This window comes from Babylonia areolata, chromosome 22 (genome assembly GCF_041734735.1).
Source record: "Babylonia areolata isolate BAREFJ2019XMU chromosome 22, ASM4173473v1, whole genome shotgun sequence".
NCBI classification, from domain to species: domain Eukaryota; kingdom Metazoa; phylum Mollusca; class Gastropoda; order Neogastropoda; family Buccinidae; genus Babylonia; species Babylonia areolata.
The window spans coordinates 42460514-42487874 of record NC_134897.1 but is presented as its reverse complement, the minus strand read 5'-3'; the positions used below and the strand labels follow the sequence as shown (position 1 = coordinate 42487874).

At 41.0% G+C, this 27361-nt stretch overlaps 1 protein-coding gene across 8 annotated transcripts in view; it reads left to right on the top strand.

Annotated features, from left to right (window-relative positions):
* The window catches only part of LOC143297390 (uncharacterized), a 142243-nt gene that overhangs the window by 91543 nt on the left and 23339 nt on the right, over window positions 1–27361 (top strand). The window lies entirely within an intron of this gene.

Sequence of the window (27361 nt, the reverse complement as noted above, 5' to 3'; positions counted from 1 at the left end):
CTTCTACTCGAATCCGCCCCCTACCCCCTCCCGGGGGGAAAAAGCAACAACCAACCAGCCTGATGGCCCCGGCAAAGAATAGTGTGATACAAGCCCTCTTCCCTCCTGCATCACAGCAGCAGTGCCCTCCCAACAACCAGCCAACAACAGCCTGTGTAATCAGGCACTCACCAGTGTGTGTGGCAGCAAGGGAAGGGGGGTGGGGGGGGGGGGGGTCAAGGTGGTCGAGGTAGGGTGTGGGAGGAAGGAGGAGGTAATGTTTCTGGCAACAGCGGCGTTACGTTTCCTTTCCTTGTCCAGCCAGCCAGTGGACCGAACCAAACCGCTCCAGCCGTTCTTCAGGAGGCAGTCAGTCAGTAGCAGCGACAGGCTGCATGCAGTGATTGCCCAGCCAGTGCGCCTGTCTTTTTCTGTACGCCTGCCCTGCCTTTCTTGTTGTATTGGCCCGTGTTTCGTTGACAAGAAGGGAGCGCGTGCAACTTAGGGTGGTTTTTTGTTTGTTTGTTTTGGGGGGGGGTGTTTTTTTTTGTGTGTGTGAGACTTCAGTGGGGAAGTGCGTGCGTACGTTTTTTGTGAGACTGAGCTGTCCTTCAGTGGGGAAGTGTGTGCGTGCATTTTTGTGAGACTTCAGTGACAGGGAGGAGTGGGGGACCCTTGTGAAGGTGTGGTGGTGGTGTTTGCTGTGACAAACGATGTGAAAAAAAATTTTCCTTTTTTTTCGCACATAAAGGGATTGATGGAAATGTGACTGAAATCCGGTAACTTGTGTGACTGACATGATTTGGTGAATATTTATCTTTAAGTCCAAGTATACAGCAGATTTTTTTTAGTCTTTCTTTCATAATTTTTCCTACCTTCAAGTCAGTTTTAAACACTATTAAAAACGAAAACAGGAAGGAAGAAAACTGCTGTGCTCCCATTTATCATCATTCTTATGAAGAAAAAAATTATTGTCAAATATTTCTGTGGGGAAAAACATTAGATTACTTCAAACGAATAAGAAATAGGCATGATCCAGAAATTCTGTTATGTCTCCAACCACACTGTGTCGGAATACATGAGAAACAAATAAATGTTAGGTGAATAAATGAATATGTGAATGTTATAAGTTTATGTTTTTGTGCATAAATGAATATATGTATTTTTTTAAAGTTTTCTTTATATAATAAAAAAAAAAAAAACAAGGACCAGTTGTCTGACCTGTGAGTAAGCCAAATGTGTTATTGAAAGCAATATTTCTTAGGTATTTTACTTTTATTTCCTTTATTTGTTTTTATCTGTATTTTGATAATTATAAAAGTTCTGAGAAAGGCTGCTCATTTTAGGTATTAGTATTATCATATTCATGACTCATGAAATGAGGTAAATGCTTCTGAAAATTGATACAGTGTTAGTTAAGCATAGAATATGTACACTTCTGTTGTAATTGCAGCATTGCATTTATTTAAAAGAACTCTTTTTAAAAGAGAGAACTAGAATTTTTCTCCTAATGTTTCTATCCATTCAAAAGGATCAGGAACTGCTCTTATTACAGATTTAGAAACGATAGCAGGAGTTATTTTTCTGTTGTTGATTTTGCATAACTGTGAAAGGGTCTGTGTGTTAGAAAGGCAAAAGCTATCACATTAATGGTGTTAGAAATAGGATTTTTGTGTTATTTTCCAGACTGAAGTTGTGTTTTTTGTTTTGTAATTGGTTGCATGCCGGAGGGCTGGAGATGAAGGAAAAGATAGAGAGAATGTGTGGACACATGTTATTTCTAATGGTTTATTCATGTTAATTCTGCTGTTTCTGTTCTCTCTATCTCTCTGTTTTCCCTCTCTCTCTCTCTCTCTCTCTCTCTCTCTCTCTGTCAACAACTGGTCCGACTTGACAAAAAGATGCACCAGTTAGATTTGACAAAAACATTGCACCACCAAGATTGTCAAAGCACAGATCTTCCCAGGTCAGCCTTGCTTTAGGTCAGTGTCACAGCTGGTATTTTTAGCTTACCAGTGTATGTCTACTGTAATTACTCACACATTCGACTGATTTCTTTTCAACTTATTTGAGACTGGATTTGAAGGTGGTGGAAAATAACTTTTTTTTTTAATGATTCACCATTCAACCTTGATTTTCAATCAAGTTTATTAGGTTGAAAAGGGTTGGGGGGGTTTTCCATGTTTTCACTCATTCATTGCTTTCGAATCCTTCAGCTGTTTGCAGTAAAATTAACTATACAAAAGTGCAGCTGAAATCTCCAAAGTCCGAGAGTTTTCCCAGTAACATAGGTAATGATTGGTCTCAGAGCATACCAGTCTCTCGGATAATCTGTCTCCCAACTCCAACAAGACGGCAACAATTTCTCAGGTGAACCTGTTGGCTTCCCTGAGACCGCAATTTTCTCAGTAAGTGCTTAGCGCTCAGATTTCTGCTATAAAGAGATTCAGCACCATTTTCCTGAATATCCAGAAACAGGAGGAACAGATTGCTTCAGACATTGAAGGATACTTTTTTTCCTGTTTGCATTGGGTGTTCTGTTTTGATGTGGAGGATTAGAGTTGTTGATTTGATGTCATCAGTGGGTAGACCTGGTGTTTGAAATAGGAAATAACACACCGTGGCACAGGCTTTGACTGTGTTGGTCAACTGTGGGTGTGGGTGCTGTTCAGTGCTGTTTTTTTCTCCAATCAAGAAGAAAGGTTTAATTGTTAGATAGAATTGTCCCAGATGGAAAATGGGATGCTGTTGAATGTAGTTGGGGGGTGTTTTTTGCTGGTTTTTGGAAGGGGGAGGGGCGTTGTTTGTTTTTGTTTTTGTTAAAGAAGATAGATTTGATTTTCAGACATAATTTTTATGTCTTGGATCAAAAGTGTTTTGAAAGCGGATGTCCCGTTTTGGTGTTTTGTTTTGTTTTGTTTTTTAACTTTCTATGCTTATTTATATACTTTTTTTCTTTTTTTTTAAATCCACACAGTCTTCAGGATAATTGTAGTTCCAATGCTTCCTAAGACTACTTCGTTGGAGACCTGGATTTGGTTCCTAGCTAATGTTGAATAACTCTGGTTTCACCTGCTTAGAATAAAGGAATGAATGAATAGAGTGAACAAGGAAACCACACCAAAAACAAAAAAGCAAAAAAGAAGTAAATATAATTTTAGAGGAAGGATTTGAAGAACAATGGCTTGTAGTTTTGTGGAGTGTTAAGTGCTGGCATACTCCCCCTCTCTCTGTATCCCTCTCCATTTAACTCTCTCTCTCTCCCTTATATATGTATCTGTATCTCTTTCACACACACACACACACACACACACACACACACACACACACAAAGACACAAACACACACTCAGAGAGAGAGTACAATTTTCCTCCCTCTCTCTCTCTCCATGTCTCTTTCTCATTCCTCCCATACATGCAGGCATGCACACATATATGCACACATGCATGAAATCTCTTTGTCTCTGTCTCTGTCTCTCTCCCCCCCCCCCTCTCCCTCTCTCTCCCTCTCTCTCTCTCTCTCTCTCTCTCTCTCTCTCCTGTCTCTCTGTCTCTTGCTATTCAAGAGTGTGTCTGTTTAAATATGGATGTGGGCAGGTTTGGCTCAGTCTAGGAATAGGAAATGCTTAACTTCTTATTCATGACTTGAGCCAAAAATTGATAGATTGCAACTGGCAGAATTGGCAACACCATGTTGAAACAAGTGAAAGGTTTAAAAAATATATAAAAAATAAAAAAACAAAAACAAAATATTTATTGTTCAGCTGTGTTTTACACTCTTGTCGACCCATACCTATATCTGAATTAAAAAATTGTACAATAATACAGGTTTCATCAAAGTTCCAGTTTGGTGTCAGACATTCATATCCATCATTATAGAAAAAGGACAAATACACACCAAGACTACAAGTGTTGATTAGAAAATATAAGGGAGACATGGTGTGCTTTGTTGTTGCATGTCTTGTAACCCAGAGGATAAGAGAAGAAAATGTTATAGAGACCCTTGTCTCCTCCATTTCAGTATGTTAATATCATCTGCAAATCAAAAATGATTTTTTTTAAATATGTAAAAACCACCAAAAAACCCTATGTTTTTATATTGAGCCTTAACTAAGAGCTACACAATAATAGTATACTGTATGTGTAAGAATGTGTGTGTTCCAGTTTGTACATTTACGGAGCTTGATGGAATATTTTGTTCCACTTCCCTTCATATAGGACCCTTGGCCTGTCATGAATAAACCACTCATTCATTCGTTCATTCTGTCGCTTGCTCTCTGGCTTGGTCTCTCTCCCCTTTCTCTCTTTCTTTTTCTGTCGCACACACACACACACACACACACGCACACATATGCATACATGCGCACATATGCACACTCACATTCACACACACACACACACACACACACACACACACACACACACTCACACACCTGCATACGCAGGCACGCATGCGTACACACACACACACACACACACACACACACACACTTGCATACACACGCACACATACTTAAAACAGAAAGAGAAAGCACACCAAAAAAAAAAGAGAGAGAGAGAGAGAAAAAAAATGGGCGGGGAAGATCAGCATTAATAGGTGATGGGTGTCATGTATGTTTTGGCCGGGGAGACTGGGGAAAGGGGAAGAGCCGGTAATTGGTGTCCTGGGCAATCGATACTTACACTTTGAACACAGGGGAGAGGGAGACGTGCAAAGCTTGTTGCTGTCCCTCCCCTCCCCGGTAATGTGCCAACACTTTGCACCCTGCTCTCATCTTTCCTGCTGCCAGTAAAGACCCTCCACACGCATCAAGGCCTTGGCTGGCAAAGTCAGGCACAGAGCAAGCAAGCAGTTTTTACATCACGCCAGCCTGCTAGGGCGTTCAGTTTTCTTTTGGGGATTGGGGGGAGGGGGGGGGGGTTCACTTTATTTTGAAAAGGTAGTACAAAAGTGAAAAAAAAAAAAAGAAAAGTAGCACAGGGAAGTTTTGGTACAAGGACATGCATGTGTACATTGGCACATAGAGAACATGCACATTTGGACATGGACATGCACCAGATGAGCATGTGCTTATGTACATCCACATCCGACTTCTCATGTACATGTGCACACACACACACACACACACACACACACACGAACACACAATCATAGAGAAGATGTAAATATATATTGACAACACATGTGCACACAAACACACACGCACGCACGCATGCACGCATGTGCGTATATATACACAGTAACACACATACATGTGCACTTAGTTATATAATGTATATACACATCTATGAATGTGCATTATTCAAATGACGCACTCTGTGATGACACAGTGAATGTATCCGTGCAGTACATGAGGGAGAAAGTAAAGGCCCAAAGAACACATAGTACTGTGTGAAGAACAAAGCTGGTGAAGACATAACGGAGACACATGATAATAAACTACATACACAACCATCCTCCTGCCTCTTCAATCATTCCTGCGCCAATATTATCTGGTTGCTGTCTCCCATATCATGCATACATTCTCTCCCTCCCACCCACTGCTACCATCAACAACAACAGGAAGAAGAAGAGAAAAAAGAAAGAAAAGAAACAAGAAGAAAGAAAGGGAAGGAAAAAGAAAACTGGGCAGGAAATTTTCAGTTGATTTTTTTTTTTTTTTTTTTTTTTAATGACAGAATTCTTACATTCCTGTTGTGTTTGGTCGTTGTCTAGTTTGTACAGGGGGGGAGCCTGTATCCCCCTCAGTATTAGAATATACACCCAGGGGGGTGGCTGAAATAAAACTTATCTTGGTGATCTGTTTCTCTGTTGTCATTGACACGCACCCCCACCCCCCAAAAAAAACATAGTTTATTTTATTTTCATTTATTCATTTTAGTTTTCTTCTTATTTTTTATTTTTTATTTTTTTTAACAAAAGTGTGGCCATGTTCAGATTGAATAATAGACTTTGATTAATGAAAGTGAAAATTTGAAAAAAGATAGGATTGTGGGTAATGAGCGTTGAAAATGAATGACGTGGGTCAAAATTTAGGTCATTTGCTTATGATTTAGTTTTAAGCAAATTGCTGTTGTTCACTAAAGAATAGAAAAGAAAAAACCCTCAACTTTCCTCACTTTGTCTTCTTTGGATCTCTTCCCCATGTCCTTTTCTCATGTCTTTCTCTCTGAGGTATGAATGCACGCACAATTACACACACACACACACACACACACACACACACACACACACACACACACAATACATGCACATCAGAGCAACTTGATGACTTAAACATGTTAATTAGACACAGAAATGTATACCAGCTAAAGTGTTGGCCTTGAAACTTTGGCAAATGTTAACTTGCTTACATGTCTGTGTGTTTATGAGTTGCTTTTTTTGTGAGGGGTTTTTTTTTTTTCATCTCTGGTCAAGGTTAAGAACATTTCTGGATTTTTTTTCTTTTGCTGAACTGTGTTTGGAACATAAATCTCTGATCAACAAGAAATTTGGTAATTCAATCCTGTGAACTTGAAATAAACACCTAAGTTAAAGTTTCAAGTAAAAGTTTCTAGTTTTTTTCATAGGATACAGAAATATAGACATTTTCAGCTCTCTTTTTTTTTTCAATGGTACTTTCGATTTCATAGTTATGTTTTGTGGTGTGTGTTTGTATGTATGTGTGTGTGTTTATGAAGCCATGTTCCTTTGCATTCTTGTAATCTCTTCTGAAGCTCATTAAGTTCCTAATACCAACAGGATGTGTTACGGAACTGTTTTGTTATTATTGTGATGAAATTATTATAGATAAAGTGAGGACAACTAGTTCAGTGGTTTAGTGCCGAAGAAGCTTGAACGTTTTCCCTAACATTAGGTTCAACAATTTATGATAAATCTTTGGAAATGTACTCAGTAGTCAACAAAAAATTGTTTGTTTGCCCATTTGATGTTTTTCGTCACGCAGCATGAGTTTGTGGCAGCGGAAGAAGAAAGAAACTGACAGGAAAGGACAGAAAAGAGAGTTTTGCTGCCAAGTTTAATGGTATCCAGATAATATCAGATGATATTTATCTTGCTTTGAATGGTTTTTGTTTATTCAACAATGACTGAAGCCATTCATGTGTTGTGGTGAATCATGTTTTCCATGCTTGGAACACAATTTCCTTACCAGTCCACACTCATCTTCACCAGTGAATCATGAATAGACCGCAGCAACACTGCATGCAGAATAAACAGTGATTGATGTGTTTGATCTCCTCAGACAGAGTGATGAATAAACAGTTATTGACTTCTCTGATCTCCTAATCCATTTCGGTGTTGCTAAGCGACTGGCTACACTGAGCCTCACTCCCCACATCATATAACATTGACTTCACAGTCAAAAATCCCCTCACAACGTGAAGAAAAGAAGATGGAGCTGAGAGAACATAGGAAGGAGATGGGAAAATAATCTTGTCAAAACTGTGAGCAGGCAATAGTCAGTCAAAAATTAAAAATACTCCAGAAAATACTCACTGCCAAGATAATGATAATCTGACGTAAAAGAGGACATTGGGGAGGGGGGGAGGGGGGGGGGGGAGTAGATGTAATGAGTATTGTAGGTGAATCATATACTGACATACATTACCTGCTGTTTCTTGAGTTGAACAAAAGTAACCCTTCATTTGGTGTCATATACTGTACCATGTCAAACTGATGCAAACTAGGCCTATGGTTTGCTCTGTTTGGCCAAATTTCGCGCGGCTAACAGTGAAAAGACGCCCCTCTTAGTCTGGCCCGCTCTTAGCCAATCAAACGCCTCTAACAGCTCCTGTAACTCAGTAGCCTAGCTCCTCTCCTCACTACCAAGATAATGGTATTCTGACGTCAAACAGGAAGTTAGAGGGAAAAGTAGATGTAATGAGTATTGTAGGTGAATCATGTACATTACCTGCTGTTTCTTGAATTGAACAAAAACAAAAAACAAAAAACCTACAGCAAATTAGTAATGTAAGTGGGTCATTCACATAAGCTTCTATTTTGCTCCTCTTCTCACTACCGAGGTAATGATATTCTGATTTCAAAGAGGAACTTGGGAAAAGTAGATGTAATGAGTATTGTAGGTGAATCGTGTACATCACCTGCTGTTTCTTGAGTTGAACAACAATAACCCTTTAGTAAATCAGCAAGTAATGTTGGGTGGGTGGCTGGGTCATTCACATTAGCTTCTTTTTGCCCTCTGTCCTATCCGCCAAAGATAATAGTATTCTGGCATCAAGGGGGCCGGGGGGGGGGGGGGGGGAGGAAGAGTGGGAAGGGCAAAGTGGATGTATTCTGTCACAGTCCTGGAGGACTCAGGGGGGGGGGGGGGGTGTGCTGGTTGTGTGGTGGGTGGGGAACAAGGTGCTGTGTGATGTGATGTGATGTCAATGTGTCTGGCCCACTGTCAGAAGAGAACAAGATTATATGCTTCACTGCCCCACCCTTCCCTGGGTTCTGTACCACCACCAGACAGCCCATCAGACAACACACCAAAGAGACCAAAGAAGGGAGAGGAAAAAAAAGAAAAAAAGGGAAGGAAAAAAATGAGGTGGTGCTCTGACTTTTCCTTCTGTCTATCTCTCCCCTTCTTTCCTTCTTTCTTTCTCTCTCTCTCTCTCTCTCTCTATCTGTTTCTCTCTCTCTCTGTCTTTTTTCTAGCCTCTTCTCCCTCCATGCTTCTCTCTCCCTTTTCCTCTGTTTCTTTGTCTCCCCCACTCTGTCCACTCACCCTTCCCTCTCTCTCTCATCCTTCCCCCCCCTACCCCCTCTTCCTGCACATATTCCCATACCCCTCCTCTCTCTCTACCCCTCCGCACTTTCTCTCTCTCTCTCTATATATATATATACACGCGCGCGCACACACACACACACACACATATACATATACATATATATCTTCTCTCTACTTTGTCTCTCTGTGTTTCCCTACTCTCTAGGTGTCCCCAGTGGCACCCAGTCTTCTCCCCCCCCCCCCACCCCCACCCCCGGACCCCCTTATATTTTCGGACCCCCTTATATTTTCGGTCACAGAACATCAGTTGCAATAACTGGGGCTCCCCTTCTCTTTTCAGAGTTGCTTGTACTGTTCAAAGCCAAAGTTTTGTCTTCACCTCCTTTTCTTTTCTGTTTTCTGATTATCAAAATTAATGTCTTCTATTCACCAATTTCATAAAAAATTTTTTTTTTTTTTAAGTATTGAAAGGAAAGGAGTGAAGGCCTTTTTTTTTTTTTTTTTTTTTTTTTTTTTTTTTTTGCAAGTGGTAGTTGCTCTATGTTCATGTATGTGTCCTTTTCTTTTCTTTTAAGAAAATATTTTCTCTGTTGACTTAGTTGTTTTTGTTTTTTTAAGTAAAAATAGTAATAGTCTATTTTCAGAAACTACTGACACAGAGGAGCTAGCCCTAGCATAAAAACTGAATGATATATGGTCACATTAAAACATGACTTACCTTCTTACAGTGTTTCAAACAGATCATTGGCTTGTCATTTTCAGTGATGTCTTGCATTGTTCAGGGTCATGATTATGGGCCACAGTGAAAAAGATTTCATGAATTTGAACTTCTATTTGAACAGGACTCTTTTTCCCCCTTTGACATATATGTATGTATGTATATATATGGAGAGAGAGAGAGAATGAGAGCGGCTAATTACCAATAGATGCAACTAAGCAAGATGTTCAGAAGTTTGTTTTAAGGTGTGCCTAGACTCGGTTTTGGCAATTCAGTACTATCAACCAGTGAATATAATTCATTTTTAGCAGTTTTTAAATGACACACATTTTTTTATTGACCAAAAAATTCTTTTAGTAAACCAGAACAAAAAAAGGTTGTTTTTTTTTTTTTAACACAATGGGGGTGGAGGGGTATGTTTTTGGCAGCCGTCTGTCGGCTTTACCCAGGTAGGCAGCCTGTTGTGTAAATGACTCCGTGTTTGTCAAGTGCTTGGAGCTTGGTCTCTGACCGAGGATAGGCGCTATATAAGTATCCTTATCATATGTCATATCATATCACTGAGATTGTGGGAAGGGAGGTGTTGAATGGAAGAGATTAGGGGAGACAATGAAACAAAGAAACAGAACTAGTTTTGCAGTCCCAGTGTGCATACATGTGTGTGGAGGGTTCCATTTGGAGAGGGTACGGGTGCATGTGTTAATGTGTGCTGCGTGCTAGTGTATGTGTGCTTGTGTGGTTTTCTTTATGAAACATAATCATTTCATTTTAATCCAAGCATCATTTACTCAACAATTTTATTGTTTGATGGGTTTTAGAAATGTGCTGTTGTATTTTTATTAGAATTGATTTGTTTGTGTGAAGGCATTGGATGTTTTTGTGGACAGAGAGCTTTTATGATGATTTTATCTGAAGTTTGCTTTTAACTGGATCATGTGAGGCACTTATAGCAACATTTACACTGGGATTTGCTCCATATAAAAGTTACGCATTATTATTTGTTGATATGCTAAATGAAAGAAAGCAGAAAAATGTATAAACACACACGCGCGCACACACACACACACACTAGCACACACACACACAAACTAGCATGCACACACATTTACATGAAAGAAATTAGCAAGAGACAAAACCCATGAAAGAATCCTTTTCCCATATGAGAGCAAGGACAAGGCAATAAAAATGTTTCCATCAGTGGATGGCCTCGCCAGGTATTGTGTGGATGTTAGGGGGCTTTGAAGAGAGCCAGCCAACTAGCTCATTACCTTGGGGCGACAGCTCTGAGGGACGTGATGGATTTTCTTCCCTGTGATACCCGGCCATTCCTTTGACAGGGGTACACAGCCTCTGGTGATTAACTTTGTTAACGGGGGCCATCACTGGCCTTCGGGAGTGCACCTTCATCACAACAGCCAGTTATTATGGAGGGATGAACTGAGAACAAGTGGTTATAGTAGTTCGTGATGAACTGGGATTTCAGGGGATGATTACACACCGTCTGGAGTTCCCTTCCATCATTGAAGCCAGTTACAAAACATGAACTGAGATTAAGCAGTCTGATCTTTTGGTATGGGCTGGGGCCTTTAGGGCTAGCCATAAACAGCGGACTGGGATTGCAGTGGTTAACCTCTAAGGATGAATTGTGATCTAAATTGCTAGGATTTTGATAGTTAATCATTTAAAAGAAATTGAGGGTTTTACTTGTTCAACCATTCATTATTTCAAGTTGGAACAGGATTGTATAGAAAGATAAAGGTTGTAATGGTTAACCATATTTTATTAGGTGAATTACAACAGCAGTGGCTGATAAGGACACAATAGCATTGTACTTTGTAGTGGCTCATTGTTTAATATGAACTGGGATGGCAGTCATGGCAGTGGGTTATCATTCAAGACAAATTGAAATCAGATTGAACAAACAAGTGCAATAACTTTTGCATCTTGAAATAGCAACACAACATGCGACCAGTGCTGCTTTGAACTGTCCATCCATCAGTCAACACACAGGTAAATCACAGGTACCAGGGCAAGAAATGAAACATCAGTGAATTTGAGTTGAAGTTCCAAAGATAGTATATCAGCCAGTCAAGACATATGTTGTAAGAGGGAGATGTTAGTTTTGGTTCAGTACAGCTCAGAACTTGATAGTGTTTATGTTGTGGGGGCAAGGGGGGCAGTTTTGGATGAACATTGGAACTCTTTCCTGTAGATCTGTGAAACTACTGGAGGTAGTGTGGTGCTTTTCTTTTGTCACTGCTCTCTTATCAGTGCTATTTTCCAGTTTTTGTGTGTGTTGGTTTTGTTTTTGTTTTTCATTTTACAATTGATTAAGATAAAAACTTGACTTACACAACGTTTGAGGCCCCATTAAAAGGCCTGTTCGTTGTTCTGTGGGTATTAACCATATACTTTGCAGCAATCGTGGCTGGCGTATGGGGCAGTAGTTAAAGTTAAAAACCACCTAATAACAATTTGGTAAGTACAAAGTGGGCAAATTTTTCCAGTGGCAGTCGAGTCGATTTTTAAAAGAGTTGATGGAAGGTGCATTTACAATGCTGTTGGGCAAACTGTTCCAGAGGGAAACGACCCTGTTTGAGAAAAAAAATTCCTCCAATGTTGAACCTGTGTCGGTTTTTCTGGAGGTTGAGGCTGTGCCCTCGTAGATCTCTTCCGCAGGGAAGCTTGAATTTTGGCCGTTCAACTTCGTAGCAACCCTGTAGGTATTTGTACACCTCAGTCATATCTCCTCGGTGGCGTCTATGTTCTAGGCTTGGCAGTCTCAGAATTTTCAGTTTCTCCTGATACGGTTTATCCTTCAGGGATGAGAGTACCTTTGTTGTTCGGTGTTGCACATCCTTTGCTTCGCTGCACAATGTTTTCTGCTGTGGCTGCCAGACACAGTGACCATATTCCAATAGTGGTCGGACAAGGGCCTTGTATAGTTGTAAAAAGGTCTGATGTGTCAGGTCATCAAAGGATCTTCGTATAATGCCAACAATTCTGTTTGCTTTTGCTGTAGACTGTGCAGTCTGTTCCCTGAAGGATAGTCCATTATCAGTAAACACTCCTAGTCCTAGGTCTTTCTCAACCTCACTTTCTGCCAGGATAAATTGTGACTCACCTCCTTTTGTGTCGCTGGCTTTCATGTTGTATTTCGCATCAGATGCTTTCCCTCCAAGTTTGAGGGCACAGCATTGCTGTGGATGGAAACTCAGCTGCCATTTGTTTGTCCAGTTATGAAGTTGGTCCAGATCATCCTGAAGGTCTTGAGGGCCTTGGTCAGTGTCAGTCCTGGCATAGAGCTTTGTGTCATTAGCGAACATCTTTACGTTGCTTTTCACGTGTCTAGGGAGGTCGTTGATGAAAATGACGAAAAGAATGGGACCAAGAACGCTGCCTTGAGGTATTCCACTAGTCACGTCAGCTTCTGATCAATGTATTCCATTGACCACTGCTTGTTGGTGTCTGCCAGTCAGGAAATCAGAGATCCAGTCCAATACTTTGCCACGGATTCCAAGTGCTCCTACTTTTGTCAGCAGTCTGCGATGAGGTACTGAGTCGAAGGCCTTCTGGTAATCCATGTAGATTATATCTACACTGCCACCATCATCTAAGATTTTGGTCCAGTCATCCATGGCTTCCAGTAACTGTGTTATACAGGAATGGCCAGGTACAAACCCACGTTGCTCTCTGTTGATCAGTTGGTTGCATAGTAGGTGCTCCATGATTTGTTCTCTGACTAGTTTCTCCATTATTTTGCAGACAATGCAAGTGAGGCTAACTGGACGATAATTGCTGGCTTGTAGTTGGCTCCCTTTCTTAAAGATTGGCGAAAGAAAAGGTTTTAATATGTAGCTAATAGAGGTTTGGATCAAGTAAATGCACTGTATTTATGGGTTGAGGAAGACGATTGCATAGATGCAAACGAGTCTTTTTCATATCCATGTATATATGGATAACCATGGCTACTGTAATTGTGGATGAAAGAAGCAACCATTGTGGGAGATGAAGTGGACTACATACATACTGATACACTGTCTGGGTGCTTGATCCTGAGCCATACAGTGTGTGTGTGAACTAACTGTGCATGGTCCCTGCTAACCACAGTGGTGGGCATGACTTGACAGCACCACGGAGCTGTTGGGGATTGTGGATGGAGTCAACCCCCCCTTCCCCAAATCCCCCCTGTCCCTCACCCCCATTCCCTTCACCCACCATCCTCTCTCTCTCTCTCTCTCTCTCTCTCTCTCTCTCTCTTTCAGTGTATGTCTGTCTGTCTGACTGTGTCTTTGCAAGTGAGACAGAGAAAGGGAGAGAGATGGGGGAGAATCGGAATACATACATAAGTGAATATATCAGTGGTTGGTGTGTCAGGCTGGATCGAGTCACCCGATAGAATCTATAAGTAGAGATAAAAAACCTTCCACCACTAAGTTCAGCATCAGTATCTGGAGGATAGAGCTGTTGGTTGTTTATCAGCTAATGCTGCAAATGCTTCTTTTTAGTTATTGAAAATGTGTAGCTAAGCTAGGATTATAGATGAAAGCGCAAAGTTTGCGGCATTCTACTATTAGTCAGTGCGTGTGATTCACTTAGATTTAAAATAAAAAATTAAAAAAATTAAAAACTGACTGAATTGATAGTAATTATATTGATCCGTCGCTTTTCTTGGAAACACAGTTTGGTATTTGACGATTTTGAGGAACATTGAGTGCTCAGTTTTTCTTCCTTGTGATGATTCTGTATTTGCAATCATAAATCAGAGTAAAGATTTAATGCTGGACTTCTTTGTGGATTTTTTTTCTGTTTGTCTGAAAAAGATCCTCTAGGATTTTATGATAATAAAAAAATCCTCTAGGAATTTATGTGATGAAAGTTCATTGTTGTTCTACTGTCATGATAATGATGTATAAGGGTTGTCACTCCCTTCAGAGCCCAGAACAGAGCTATGAAGTGTCAAGATAAAACATATTTATAGACATCAATTTTTATTATGCATTAGCATTTGAAAGAAAACAAACTAACATTGTTATAATGATTTAGTCTAATCACGACTTTACCTTAAAACCAAACCAATCTTCGGGTGATAAAAGATATATTGGCAGGAAAGAGCCACAAAATCAAGACTGAGAGAATGCTGGAAAAATTCCTACCCAGCGTGCGAGAAGCATGTTTGGACAATCCATCAACCGTGCTTGGACATTCCATTAACTGGTGAATTCACCAATTATCCACGTCCACCAGACAAATAAAAAAAACCCACACCAGATAACGGGGAAAAAAAAGCCACACAAAAAAACAACAGGCGGAACTCCAGACAGAAAACGCTGAATCGTCAACAAAACAGCCAGCGGGGAGGAATGAGTTTTGAGTCCGGTTCTGATGCGCCCTTGTGCATGGACGGCTGAGGATACTGCACCCGCGTCTTCCCAGTGACAGGCCAGGAATCGCTGTCCTGAAAGCGAATGGTTCCGGTGATGGTGGTGGAATCGGTTCAAGGAAAATTTCTGTGAAGATGGAGCTAAAAGCCGAGCCAGGAGGGCAATAGTTTCAAACTGTGGACACTACAGCGTGATGAGCAAACAATGAGCAGTGAGCGGAGAGATGTTAAAAAAAAAAATCGGCGTTCTGAGTGGACAATGAGTTGTGTGAGCAGAGAGGTGCGAGTGATGTTGGCGTGCTGAGCGGACAATGAGTTGTAGCAGTGAGCGGAGAGATGTTTTCCATAGCGGGCAAGATGAGGATCCCCACGTACAGGAACACCAAGTACGAGCCTCTCCAGCTCCTCTCAGATTCTCCGCAAGAGGTGAGGTGTTTGTAGCCTGTCAGTACAGCACCCATGCCAGGGTGGGGGGTCTTTTTTTAATTGTTAAGGCAGGTGTGTTTTTGCCTCAGTGTGCCTCTGAAACGCAGCTACTCATGTGTGTAGATGCGCAATCAAGCATGCGCACATGCACAAAGGCGTGTGCGCGCGCGCGCACACACACACACACACACACACACAAAAGCATGCACATGTATACACACTTATCATGTATGTGCAGTCGTCTTCAGGGAAGCACATAGACATGCAAACGCTTACGCACATGCAACCATGCAGTCAGATTATATAATGCTCACATTTGTGCATCACACAACACAGGTCAGAGCACGGTCTCTCTCTCTCTCTCTCTCTCTCTCTCTCTCTCGCTCAGTTTCTCACCCTCTCTCTCTCCCATATCTCGGACGTAGTTTCAAAAGAAACGGCCCATTCACTTGTTTTCCATTCTCTGTGTGTGTGTGTGTGTGTGCCAAGAACATGGGGTAACAAGATTACAGACTACAACCACAGTGGAAGTTTTCTATGCACAGTGTCTGCATGTGAAGTCTGCGCTGTCATTTTGCATACTGCTTTGATGTGCACGACGTCGGTCTGACCTTTAAGTCATAGACTGTCTGCGAAAAGTACCCTTCCTTCTCCGCACTCTGCACCCATCCCATCTCTTCATAACATCGTCGAATAAAGTTGCCTGAGTTTGAATGGTCATGCCGTTTTCGCGCGCACGTGTGTTCGTGTCTGTGTGTGTGTGTTTACTTTTTCAGCCATTTTTGTGTCACTCACCTACTTTCCATACTCCATGGGGTTTTTTGCGTGATGTTTTATGGTTTGCTTCGTAACTGAAAAGGGATTTTTCCCCCAGTCTTGATTCCATAAGCCCACTTTTTTCTTTGACTTTTTCTCTAGAAAAGAAGAAGAAGAAAGTTTTTTGGTTTTGGTTTTCAAATCAGCGCGGGAATCTAGCTGGCTCAGAGAGATGGTGCGGTGCGTGCGCCGTTTCAATTTGATGGAAAAAATATCAGAGCCAGCGACCGCTAAATGAGCCTGAAAACGAGGATCTAGCCCGAAGGAAGGAACACGTGGGGTCTGAATATTGAGTTGCCATCCCCCGTCCGCTATCCCCCTTACCCTCTTCTTCATTGTCCTCACCCCCATCTCCCACACTGTCACCCAGCTCTCCAGCTCTTCCTCTGCCCCCATTCCCCCCACCCCCCACCCTCCCTAACCTAACTTAGCTCCTGTGACGGACTGTCTCAAGGTGCGGAAGTCAACAGAAACTCGGGGGTGGGGGGTGGGGACAGGCTGTCGCTGGTTCCCTGAAGGGAGAGAGGGAATTGAAGATGGGGTGACATAGGGAGGAGGGGTTTGCCTTTGATAGCATTGATGGTAGGTGTGCCAATCTTGGCTGCATTTATCAGCCTCTGGCCATCTCTTTCTCTGTGTGTGTGTGTCTCTCCCCCCCCCTCCCCCTCCCAGCCCATGCCATTTTTGAGCCGTGCTGGCCAAACATAGGGTTCATTGAGAATATTGTCTGCTTTCCTTCCATCTCTCCTTCTCCTCCTCATCCTGTGTCTCTCATTCTCTGGTGTCTGTATCAGTGCTCTCTCTCTCTCTCTCTCTCTCTCTCTCTCTCTCTCTCTCTCTGTGGTTTCTGTGTCTGCTCGCTCTCTGTAGTAAATATTTTATGTGAGATCAATATATACCTGTGAGAGTACATTGTTAGTGAAGTGGTACCTGCATCATCAGAAGTATAGGGGAATCTAACCCTGCTGTCTGAATTTTTGAAAATATTGCAGTGTCTCACTCTGACTAAGATGCTTGTAGTGCCAGTGCACTGTGACAATAGCATATAATAAAGTCTCCTCCATGATTTCCTCAGTGGGTCATTGAATCATATTAAGGCTTTAGCTGTTTTGAGAATCCTTTAGCTGTTTTGAAAATCTTTCTTCTTCTTTCTTTCCTTTTTTTGAATGGTCTGTATGTTGTTCAGCATAATGCACTGTTATATTCCTTTGTACTGTATTGCTCCATGTTTTGTTATGTAAAACGTATGTTTTTGATTCTTCTGTATTTTGTGGATTTGTGTTCTCTGGTAGCTATTCGTGGGATTTTATGTGTCTGTTTTTATTCCACCGTTTTAGATAGCCATACTCGAGAGATGTTCATGTTTCAATGGTCCTGACCTTATATGTGTATGGTCAGTCAGAACCATGTTTGGTCGTTCTCCTTGTGGTAAACAAATGGTACAGTATGATAAAAACCATTGCATGAAATGAGGACAAAGGAAGGAGCCAGAAACCCGACACCATCCAGTATTGATGAGTCAAGGAAGACCTCCCTGTCCAAACCCTTGGGTTTTTCCCCGTCAGTTGTTTTCATGCATGTGTGGAGACATCACACAGAGGGCTGGCTGACTTACAGGCAAGGGTCTTCAATCCAGCAAGAGAGAGAGGGCTGTACAGGACTGTCCGGACTAGTGACGAATGGCTGTGTTTTATCCTCCACTGAACGGCTGGACCGCTAGCCTTGTTTTTCTCCACCTACCCAAGTCTTTCCCGCCCCCTGTCTTGGAGAGACACCCCATTACTTCTGCTTCATGCCCTCTTTCCTGCCTTTCTCTTCATTATTCCCTCCTTTGGTTTCTGCTTGTTTGTCGGTCGTCTCCATCGGCTGATGGGAGGATGATATTCATCTGACTGAATGGGAAAATTGTGTGTCATGTTGTATGGCTTGTCCAGTGAGGGTGTGTCGGTTCTCTACCCTTCTCAATCGTCAGAACACGGTTTACATTTTTTTTTTTTTTTTTTTTTTTTTTTTTAAATCATGAAAATTTGTCACCCATGTGAGAAATTGGAATGACAACCTGTCGGGTATGTGCAGTAAAAGAGCACTCTCTTTAACAAGTTCCCCTAAGGCCTGCACACCACGTCTTTGTTTTTGTTGTTTTTTGTTGTTGTGATGGTGGTTTTTGGAGGGAGTGCAATGTTTTGTTATTTGTAACATGTTTTGTTAGTCTGTTTTATATGGGAGAGGTCCAGTCCACTGCATTAAACTTGACAGATCAATCTTGATACAGCTTTACATGAAAGCCATGAGAGATTTGATTTGATGGAAGATGTGAGAAAAGGAAGCTGGGAGCAAGAGACGTGTTCAGGTTTCAATCCTAAAATGTTAGCATCTGAGAAAAAATAAAGTAGGAAAAAGAAAATCAGAGCACTGGTCTCCCAAAAAGGAAAGGAAACATGTCCTCAAATCTGTTTAAAAACAGACAGCACTTGTGCACAGGCATACACACAGATACATGTACATACATGGATATATATAATGCACATGCACACACCCACACACACAGATTTCAAGATTCAAGATTTGATGTATCCTGTAACCCCATGGAGGACAAGTATCAAACTTCAAACTCAGAGAAAGCATAGTAGAAACGTGTTTGTGGTTGTCTCAAAGGGACAGTTAAAATCAACTTTAAACTCAGGTTAAATGGTCTTTACTCAATAATTTGATAATCTTGATACATTAAAACATCATGGTAAAAATGTCTTTTTCTTTCTGAAAGTAATCTGCAGAAGTAGTTAAAAAAAAAAAAGAAAGAAAGAAAGAAAGAAAAAAAGAAATTTAAAGAATGAACACTTGTACTATTTTGTGGATTGATGTTACTCATAATTTTGAGTATTTGCGGCAATCCTTAACAAACTTATCTTTTTTATTATAATCCAAATTATCATCCAACTTCAGTTATGAATTTGTGACCAGTGGGTGCATGTGGAACTGATAAATATACTTTCATCATTTGAAGTTAGTCTTTTGATTGAAGTTAGTCTTTTAACTAATTTCAATCAAAAGACTGACTCAAACGATGAAAGTGTTTACTATTACATAAGATTATAAACATTCATGCCATGAACATATACATATGTTTCTTGAAGAACAACATGAATAAGTGTGCAAATGTTAGAATTTGAAAACTGATGTTTCGAAAACACACACACACACACGCACACACAGGCATGCACACATGTTCATTCACATTTATGCACGCGTGCGCACACACCCACCCACACACCCACACACACACACACACACACACACACACACACACACGCCAACACGGATGGGCAAAGAGAGAAGAGACAAGCCGACTGATGTAGGAAAATGTGCTCTGTCTCCTTAGTTCATGATCTAAATTTCAAGCAATTTATCAGTCAGACCGTAAATGCACAGAGAAAATTGAGAGGGAGGGGGGCATTCCTGAATCTTGAACATAGCAGTAATGGGCTCTGCTTCCCCCTAAACAGAGGGACCGGAATCTCTGAAGATGGGGTCTCATTTGAAACTGATTTGAGGCCAGGATTACAGGAATGGTAAGGAGGGAAAAAAATCTAGGCTGAGGTGAAATGAGATTGCCAGACTGGCGGTTGAGTTATTTCTTCCTGCTGGGCTGCCCCAAGGTGTTTGCCTGGTTGGTGACCGTCTTTTGATTTTGGGTTGTACTCGAACAGTATACAGTCTTGTGTGGACAGTGCTGTGCAGTGACTTAGTCCGTGGAAAGGAGTTCTTTTAGTGAGGGTCTTTCTGTTTGACCAGGTACACACAGTTGCTGTTGTCATTGCATTTCTGCCTCCACCTCTTTGTTCTGTCTGTTGCAGTCTGGTGACAGTGTTGCAGCCTTCACTGTGTGGCGAATGTACTCTTGGTGTTGATGTTAGATGTGGAGAGGAAAGTTGTGTGTGAGTGGGGGTAAGGGGAGGATTGTAGGATTGAGGATTTGGGGAGGCGGCGGGGCTCCAGACCAGTGTGTTTTATTTACGAAAGGAGGGAAAGTGTTACTGAAAAGTGAGTAAACACTAGTGCCTGGCTTTGAAGATATTTATGAATGGAATTCTAAACCAGCGCAGCGGCTAATACTTGTCTCATTCTCCTCCTTTTTTTTTTTTACATCTCACTGTCCAGAATTTGATTGTCTGGAGGCTGTAAACTTCTAGACTCAGCAGTTTTATGTTTGCTTGTTTGTGTTGTTTTGTTTTATGGTTGTTGTTTTTGAACTACTGGACTTCAATCATTATCCTTTTCAATCCATGTTTTCTGTTGTTATCAAAGCTCTTTTTCTGCATGTTAAAGAGAACTGCAACACAGTCACATAAGGGATACTTCTCCGTAATTTAATTACTTACTATGTCAGTTCTCATTATCATCGGCTTTGTGTTTGTGCTATATATATATACATGCATGTTACAAAGTGAAAAGTTCACTTGGGGAACCTTAAATGTTTTTGACATTTTAAATCTGTGAAGTACTGTGATTGCACTGAAAATGAGGTAAACATAGGAGAGTGGTCTGAATTCAGAAAGTGTTATTTTGTGAGTATACCATTCTTGGTTATTGACTTTAGTTTTTCGTGATTCTGCAATAAAATTGACATTCAAAGAGACTTTAATCATTAGCTAACCCATCTGATGCAAAGGGAATTTTTTTGTTTTATTTAAAGTGAGCTAAATATAATAATAATAATAATAACGGTACTTATATAGCGCTGAATCTTGTGCATAGACAAATCTAAGTGCTTTCGCACCAGTCATTCTCATGCACGCATAACTCTATTACACATGGTGCCATGAAAAAGACATGACAGTGGAACCAGAGCTTGTGATCAGTGAATGCCAGTCATGACACCTGAAGAAGCCAGTGTGTCTGTGTTGAAGCTTATAAAGTGAACTCAGATTTAATCATCTTTTCGGGCCAGCCCACATTGAAATGGAGCAGTCATCATTCCTTTTCAGCTTAACAGCAGCATCAAAACTGGGCATGATTTTTCTTTTCTTTTCTTTTTTTTTTTTTTTTTTTTTAAGTGAGACGAACTACATTCACAATTTAAAGCCAAAGAAAGAAAGAAAAAGTTGTATATAAATGTCAAACTTTAGGAGCCAGACAGAAAATGTGAATCCAAAGGCATCAAGGATTAGACGGTCTGGGGACTTGGAAACATGTCCTGTCAGCCCGTCTCTGTGGGAGTTGGCTCAGGGAGAGGAGGGAGAAAGCAGTTATCACCTTGTGCACCAGCGCTATCCACATAATTGACTTGGATGTTCGGGTTTACAGCAGCGCAGTAAATTGAAGCAAACCTGGAACAGAAAGAGCCACAAAGTTTCTTTGCAGCAGTGTTATTGTGTGAGAAAACAGGAAGGAGAGGAAGCGGGAAAGGAAGGATACGTTTTTTAGTGTGTTTTTTAGGGGGGCTGGTGGGGGCAGAGGGATTCGGGGAGGGGGGGGGGTCTGACAGCCATTGTGTGCTTGGAACTTTATTTTGTCTGGTTTTGTGAGAAAGGGTTTAAGGTTTCTTTGTATAAAACTGACCTTTATTTTTATTTTATTTTTTTATTTTTTTTAAGCTCTGTTGTATGTGATTTAGGTACTGAATAATGAATGAATGATAATATAGTAATCTTCTGGTGTACATGTGAAATTTGTAAACACATTGTTTTGCAAACAAAACAGCGGCAACAGAAACAGCACCACCACCAAAGAAAAAGAGAAACAGGAAAAGAAGGTAAAAGGAAACAAAGAAATAAAGGGGAGAAGGGGGGAAAAAAAAAAAAGCACAGATTGTAAAATCATGACACACCCAACCCTTACCCCCTCTGCTTCACAGAGAAACATGCACAGAGAGAGAGAGAGAGAGAATAAAGGAGAACAAATTAGAAAGAAAAACAAAACTATACATGTTTGATCAGCTTCTCGTTTTGTTTTTAATCTGATGATGGTCAGTGTGGCTACAAAACTGTTTATCTCTCACTTCATGATCTGTGTCCGGCCAGTGAAAGTCTTTCAGTCATTCATCACCCAGGGTGTCCTTTTTTTCTTTCCTATGTCTGTCCTACTCCTCTTGCCCACTATTGGTATTACTAGTTCTGACCAGTCCACCTTATTCCTTTAATTACCCCCATTCTGTTCACGTCTTTTGTCCTTTGCATACATGTCATGATGGACAGATTTAATCACAGTTTTCATTGTTAAATGATGGTTTCAGAGGGAAAAAAAGAAGAGAGAGAGATGGGTGGGTTTTTTTTCCCCCATCTTCTGTGGTCTCTGTCCTCCGTGTGTCTCCTTTGTCAGTATGTATCTTTCTGTCAACCCCCATCTCCCCATCTCCTGCCAGCAGCCCAGCACCTTCGAGCCTTCCTCAGCCCAGTAAGAGAAGTAAAAGCTTCTACCAGATTGATGATTCAATCACACAGTTCCAATGTAGGGATCCATCTTCTTTATAAATCAGAGCTTTCATTTGTAAACCTTTCCAGCAGAACTTCATTTGTCATCAAACTTGTATTCAGAATGCTCAGTGATTGAGAAGGCTTCATTTGGGGACCTCATTTGCTTCCCTGCCGTTGCACACAATATGGCTTTGTTTTGGAAAGCAGCAGCAATATTGATAAGCATTGTGGCATTGCAAAGCTTTGATTAAATCTGACATTGTGTGTGAATGGGTCTTCATTTTAAACCCATATATGCGCAGCATGGATTTTGATAGTAACCCCCAAACGACAAAGCACAAACAAGGAATGAATTCAGCTCTCACTGGGAACATTTTTTATCAATATATTTTAATCATATGGTTGAATATAAACATTGGTACAGAAAACCGTGATGGTACCACCAGCGTTTAATGCATGAGCAGTATTTGAGCAGCTGCATTCACTGACTCAGATTGGCCAGATTGTATTTTTAGATGTGCTGAATTTATTCTCAAAGATTAAGGCTGTGCATTGGCCATGTCTGCGGAAATGAAGATACAGTGTCAAATAATATTTAGACCACAGAAACAAGTAGGGCTTGAAATATGAATACCAATACAGAAAACCATGCAACAAAGTCTGAAGCATATGAAACATGATGCCTAAGGAGTGTTTCAACTAGAAGCAGATGCATGTACAGAAAAGTCAGATTCCATCTTCAGATATTCTGAAAAATTTATCAAAGACAGCGGTATAAATAGATTTACACAGACAAATCAGATTCCATCATTCGATATTCTGAATCAGTTATCAAAGACAGTGCTACATACGCTAGGCTTCACAGCTGGAAATAGCATGTGGCAAAGTGTTGGCTGTGACAACCAAAAGAGATATTGAACAGTGACAAAGCACTGAGACAAGGACAAGGTGCAGACGTATAATGCAGCATTCAAGAGTGTGAACAGAATCCTGTGGAAAGAGCATAGATCAGGGCCAAGTGCCCTCTGCAGCCAGTCCACGTCTTGTGGTCATTAGCAGTATGCAGGTGCTGCTTTCAGACCCCCCACCCCACCCCCTGCACCTCCCCCATGGCCTCATCAACAAACCACGCTTTTGTTGTGAGGCCATTGATGGAAATCAGGTTTGCTGCCTTGTCTGCATTGATTCATTGCGTCAAGCTTGCTTCTCACTCTCTCTCTCTCTCTCTCTCTCTCTCTCTCTCTCGCTCAGAGTCCAAGAGAGAGAAAGTTGCAGACTCACTCTCTCACTCTCTCCTGTGTCTATCTCTGTAAAGAGAAGTGTAATGAAGGTTAATTCATGCTTGCTAGTATTTGTTTTTTTCATGGCGTGTTTTTGAATGTGTTGAGCATTCTGTAACAGTAGTGTGTCTATGTGAGTGTGCGATGTGGATGTGTGTGGGCAGGTGGTGTTTCCCAATTGCATGCTCTTAGTTTTGTATTATGTTGTATTGTTATGCAGTATTTATGCTATTTTGGGTGAGGACTGGGTTAAAAAAAAAAAAAACTTACACAATTGAGTCTCTCTCTCTCTCTCTCTCTCTCTCTCTCTCTCTCTCCCTCAGCTTGCATGCAGACATGCTTGTATATCTTTCACCGTGTGTTCTCTTTGAAATTCTTCCACACCCCTCCCCTCTTCAAAAAGGAAAGCATAGTTAATTTTATCCATATACCTCTGAGAAAAAAAATAATAAGTGGAAACGATAAAGAAAGAAAATAAAAGGAAAAAGTAGGAAGAAGGAAAGAAGAAAAGAAAGGCAGCCTTCATTTCTGCCAGCCCCTGTGTTGGCAGCAAGCAGTTCTCCTCCTGCTGCTGGTGGTGAAAAAGAAAGCCAAGCCAGCAGCCCTCCCCGTCCACCCTGGTCCCTGGGCGGCCAGCACTGCAGACTGTCACATTATTCCTCCACGCTGGGGCCTGCTGTGGCATGATCAAAGGTCTCCTGTTAGCATGCTTCATTCCCTTTTAAACCCCTCCCCCTCATGCCTCCCCCATCTCTCTCTGCCTCTCTGCCTTCCCCCTCCCATTTAATATCACTGGTGGTGAAGGGGTGGCTGATGGACGAAAGTGGAGGGGGAGGGGGGGGGGGTTGGGGGATGAAGACAATAGGATTTTAAAAAAATGTTTTTTAAAGTTGTCTTTAGTAAAATGGCTTGGTATACTTAAATTAAAAAAAATTTTAAATTGACCTCCTGAGTTCTTTCACAGAATCACATTGAAGGTTTTTAAATTGGGGGCTTGAGATAGCATCTGTGGAAGGTTTTGAATACCTTTAAAAAAAAAAAAAATTTTTAAACCTAAAAAATACCTTCTGTCCAAAAATATCTCGTTGAAAACTTGGCGAAAAGACTTGAACTGCTTCTGTACAAGTCTTGGAACAAAATTTTATGTGACCTGTACAGGAAGCACAGTCAGTATTGTCATAGTATTTACAGACTTCAGCTGACCAGGGCAAGGCTTGGAATAAAGCTTACTTTCTGACCAAGAATCTCTTTGGATATTTGAATTGTGTGTGTGTGTATATATATATATATATATATAGAGAGAGAGAGAGAGAGAGAGAGAATATTAAGAATATTTGCTGTTTTCATCAGCATTCACAGCATCTTATTGTGTGCATGTCCAGAAGTGCATGCTTTTAACCTCTCAGCTGTCAATCTTTGATCGCTTGTGGAAATTATAAAAAAAGAAATTATAACAAAAAAAGCGTGAGGAAATGAGAGAAAAGGAGACAAGAATGCCCAGTTTGTGATGCTTCTAACGTTGATTTAGACTTTTTTTCTTCTTCTTCTTCTCAGCTTTGTCATTTCTCATGACAGTATCATACCCTACAGCCTTTCAGGAAGGAAACTGGAACAAATAGCACAGCTAATGGGCTGACTTTGGTGTTCTTCTGAAGCAGTGTTCATTTTCTCCCTTCTCCAGACTCCAGACCCTTTCTCCCCACTGTGGGATGGATATAAAATGTTGCAAAGTAATGATATATTTTTCTTGCCTTTTAGAAATTCTGTTCTGTTGTTTCCTTTCTGATATTCCTGCTGAATCTTTCTTTTTTTCTTCTTTTTTTTTTCAATCAGTTTTACTGTTTTTTGTTGGTTTTTTTGTTTTGTTTAGTTTTTCTTGGAAATAATATACTTTTTTTTTTCCTTTTCATGACATGCAACACCCAAGAGATATGAGTTTACTCTGGCTGTTTCTGATCATTTGTTTGTCGTGATAGAAAGAAGTGTTGAAATGTGCTCCATGTTGATGGGAATGAGGACACACCATTTCTCTTCGTTTTTGTTTGTTGTGATAGAAAGAAGTGTTCAAATGTGCTCCATGTTGATGGGAATGAGGACGCACCATTTCTCTTCGTTTTTGTTTGTCGTGATAGAAAGAAGTGTTGAAATGTGCTCCATGTTGATGGGAATGAGGACGCACCATTTCTCTTCGTTTTTGTTTGTCGTGATAGAAAGAAGTGTTGAAATGTGCTCCATGTTGATGGGAATGAGGACGCACCATTTCTCTTCTTTTTTGTTTGTTGTGATAGAAAGAAGTGTTGAAATGTGCTTCATGTTGATGGGAATGAGGACACACCATTTCTCTTCTTTTATGAGGTTTCTGCCCTGTCCCACATGATAGTGTCTTGGTCAGTGAATGCATTCTGCACATGTCCATGTTTGTACCATCAAAACAGAACATGCAGTCCACTTGTTTGCATGCTTGTACACATGCACACATATACATGCACATGCTGCTCTCTCTCTCTCTCTTTCTGTCCCCATCCTTCTCTCTCTCTCTCTCTCTCTCTCTCTCTCTCTCTCTCTCTCTCTCTCTCTCTCTCTCTCTGTTTCTGTTTCTTTCTTCTGGCATGCTGAAAAGGACAGAAGAGGTTTTGCACAACACTGTTTTAAAAAAAATTATGATAATAATTTTTTAGAACATGCATTAGACAGGAGAGTTCATGGCATGGGAGGAGAAGCTCAAGGCTAAAAACTGTGTGGTTAGGAAATTGAATCTCCAGAGACCACTACCTTCCCCTTCCTCATCCTCCTGCTCCTCCTCTTCCTCTCCTCCTCCTCCTTCAGGGTTCTCTGTCTTCCTGTTAGCACCAAGCATATGGTGGTGGTGATGGAGGTTTGGGTGGAGGAGGGGAACGGATGTGATGTCCACCTCTTCAGGCTCTTGTGTTCAAGTACATATTTTGGATCTGTATTATCTCATCACGCCTCTGTTTCTTGTGTGCCTATCTGGTGCCCTGTGCCTACCTGTCTGTGTGCCTGTTATTTTATGTGTGTGCACACATGTAGGCGTGCTTGTGTGTGTGTGTGTGTTTATAAGTGAGCATGTGTGTTTTCTTAGCTCTCTTCATTGGTTGTGCTTGAAAAATAGTAAGAGCATTTTCAGTATTGTAAGAATGTAAAGTGGGTTTGTTTTTGTTATTTATCTTTTGACACTTGCACCTGGCCACACTAAATATTCAGCTATATTTGCCAGTCAGCATGGAGACTACTGCTTTGGATTACAGATGGCAAACAGTATCAGTCATTAGTCATTGTTCACTGTGTGAGCATCTGTGTGTACTTGAAGAAAGACTTGCAGGTTGATGTATGTTTGGACAAGAACAGTACATATTAGATATTCACATAGACCGTAACACTTTGTATCCAACAGTGCATCTGCACTGCAGTTTCTGTGGACTGTCCCTACAACAGCTGAGTGCACTGTCAAAGCCATACTTTGTGCACAAAATGCACACATCATCATCAAAAACATGCTCTCTTCCATTGAAAAGACCGGCAAATGATGTTGAGGCTGAAGCCAACAAGCTAAAAGCACGGAGTGATAGAAAAGTTGATTGAGAAGTCAAAACT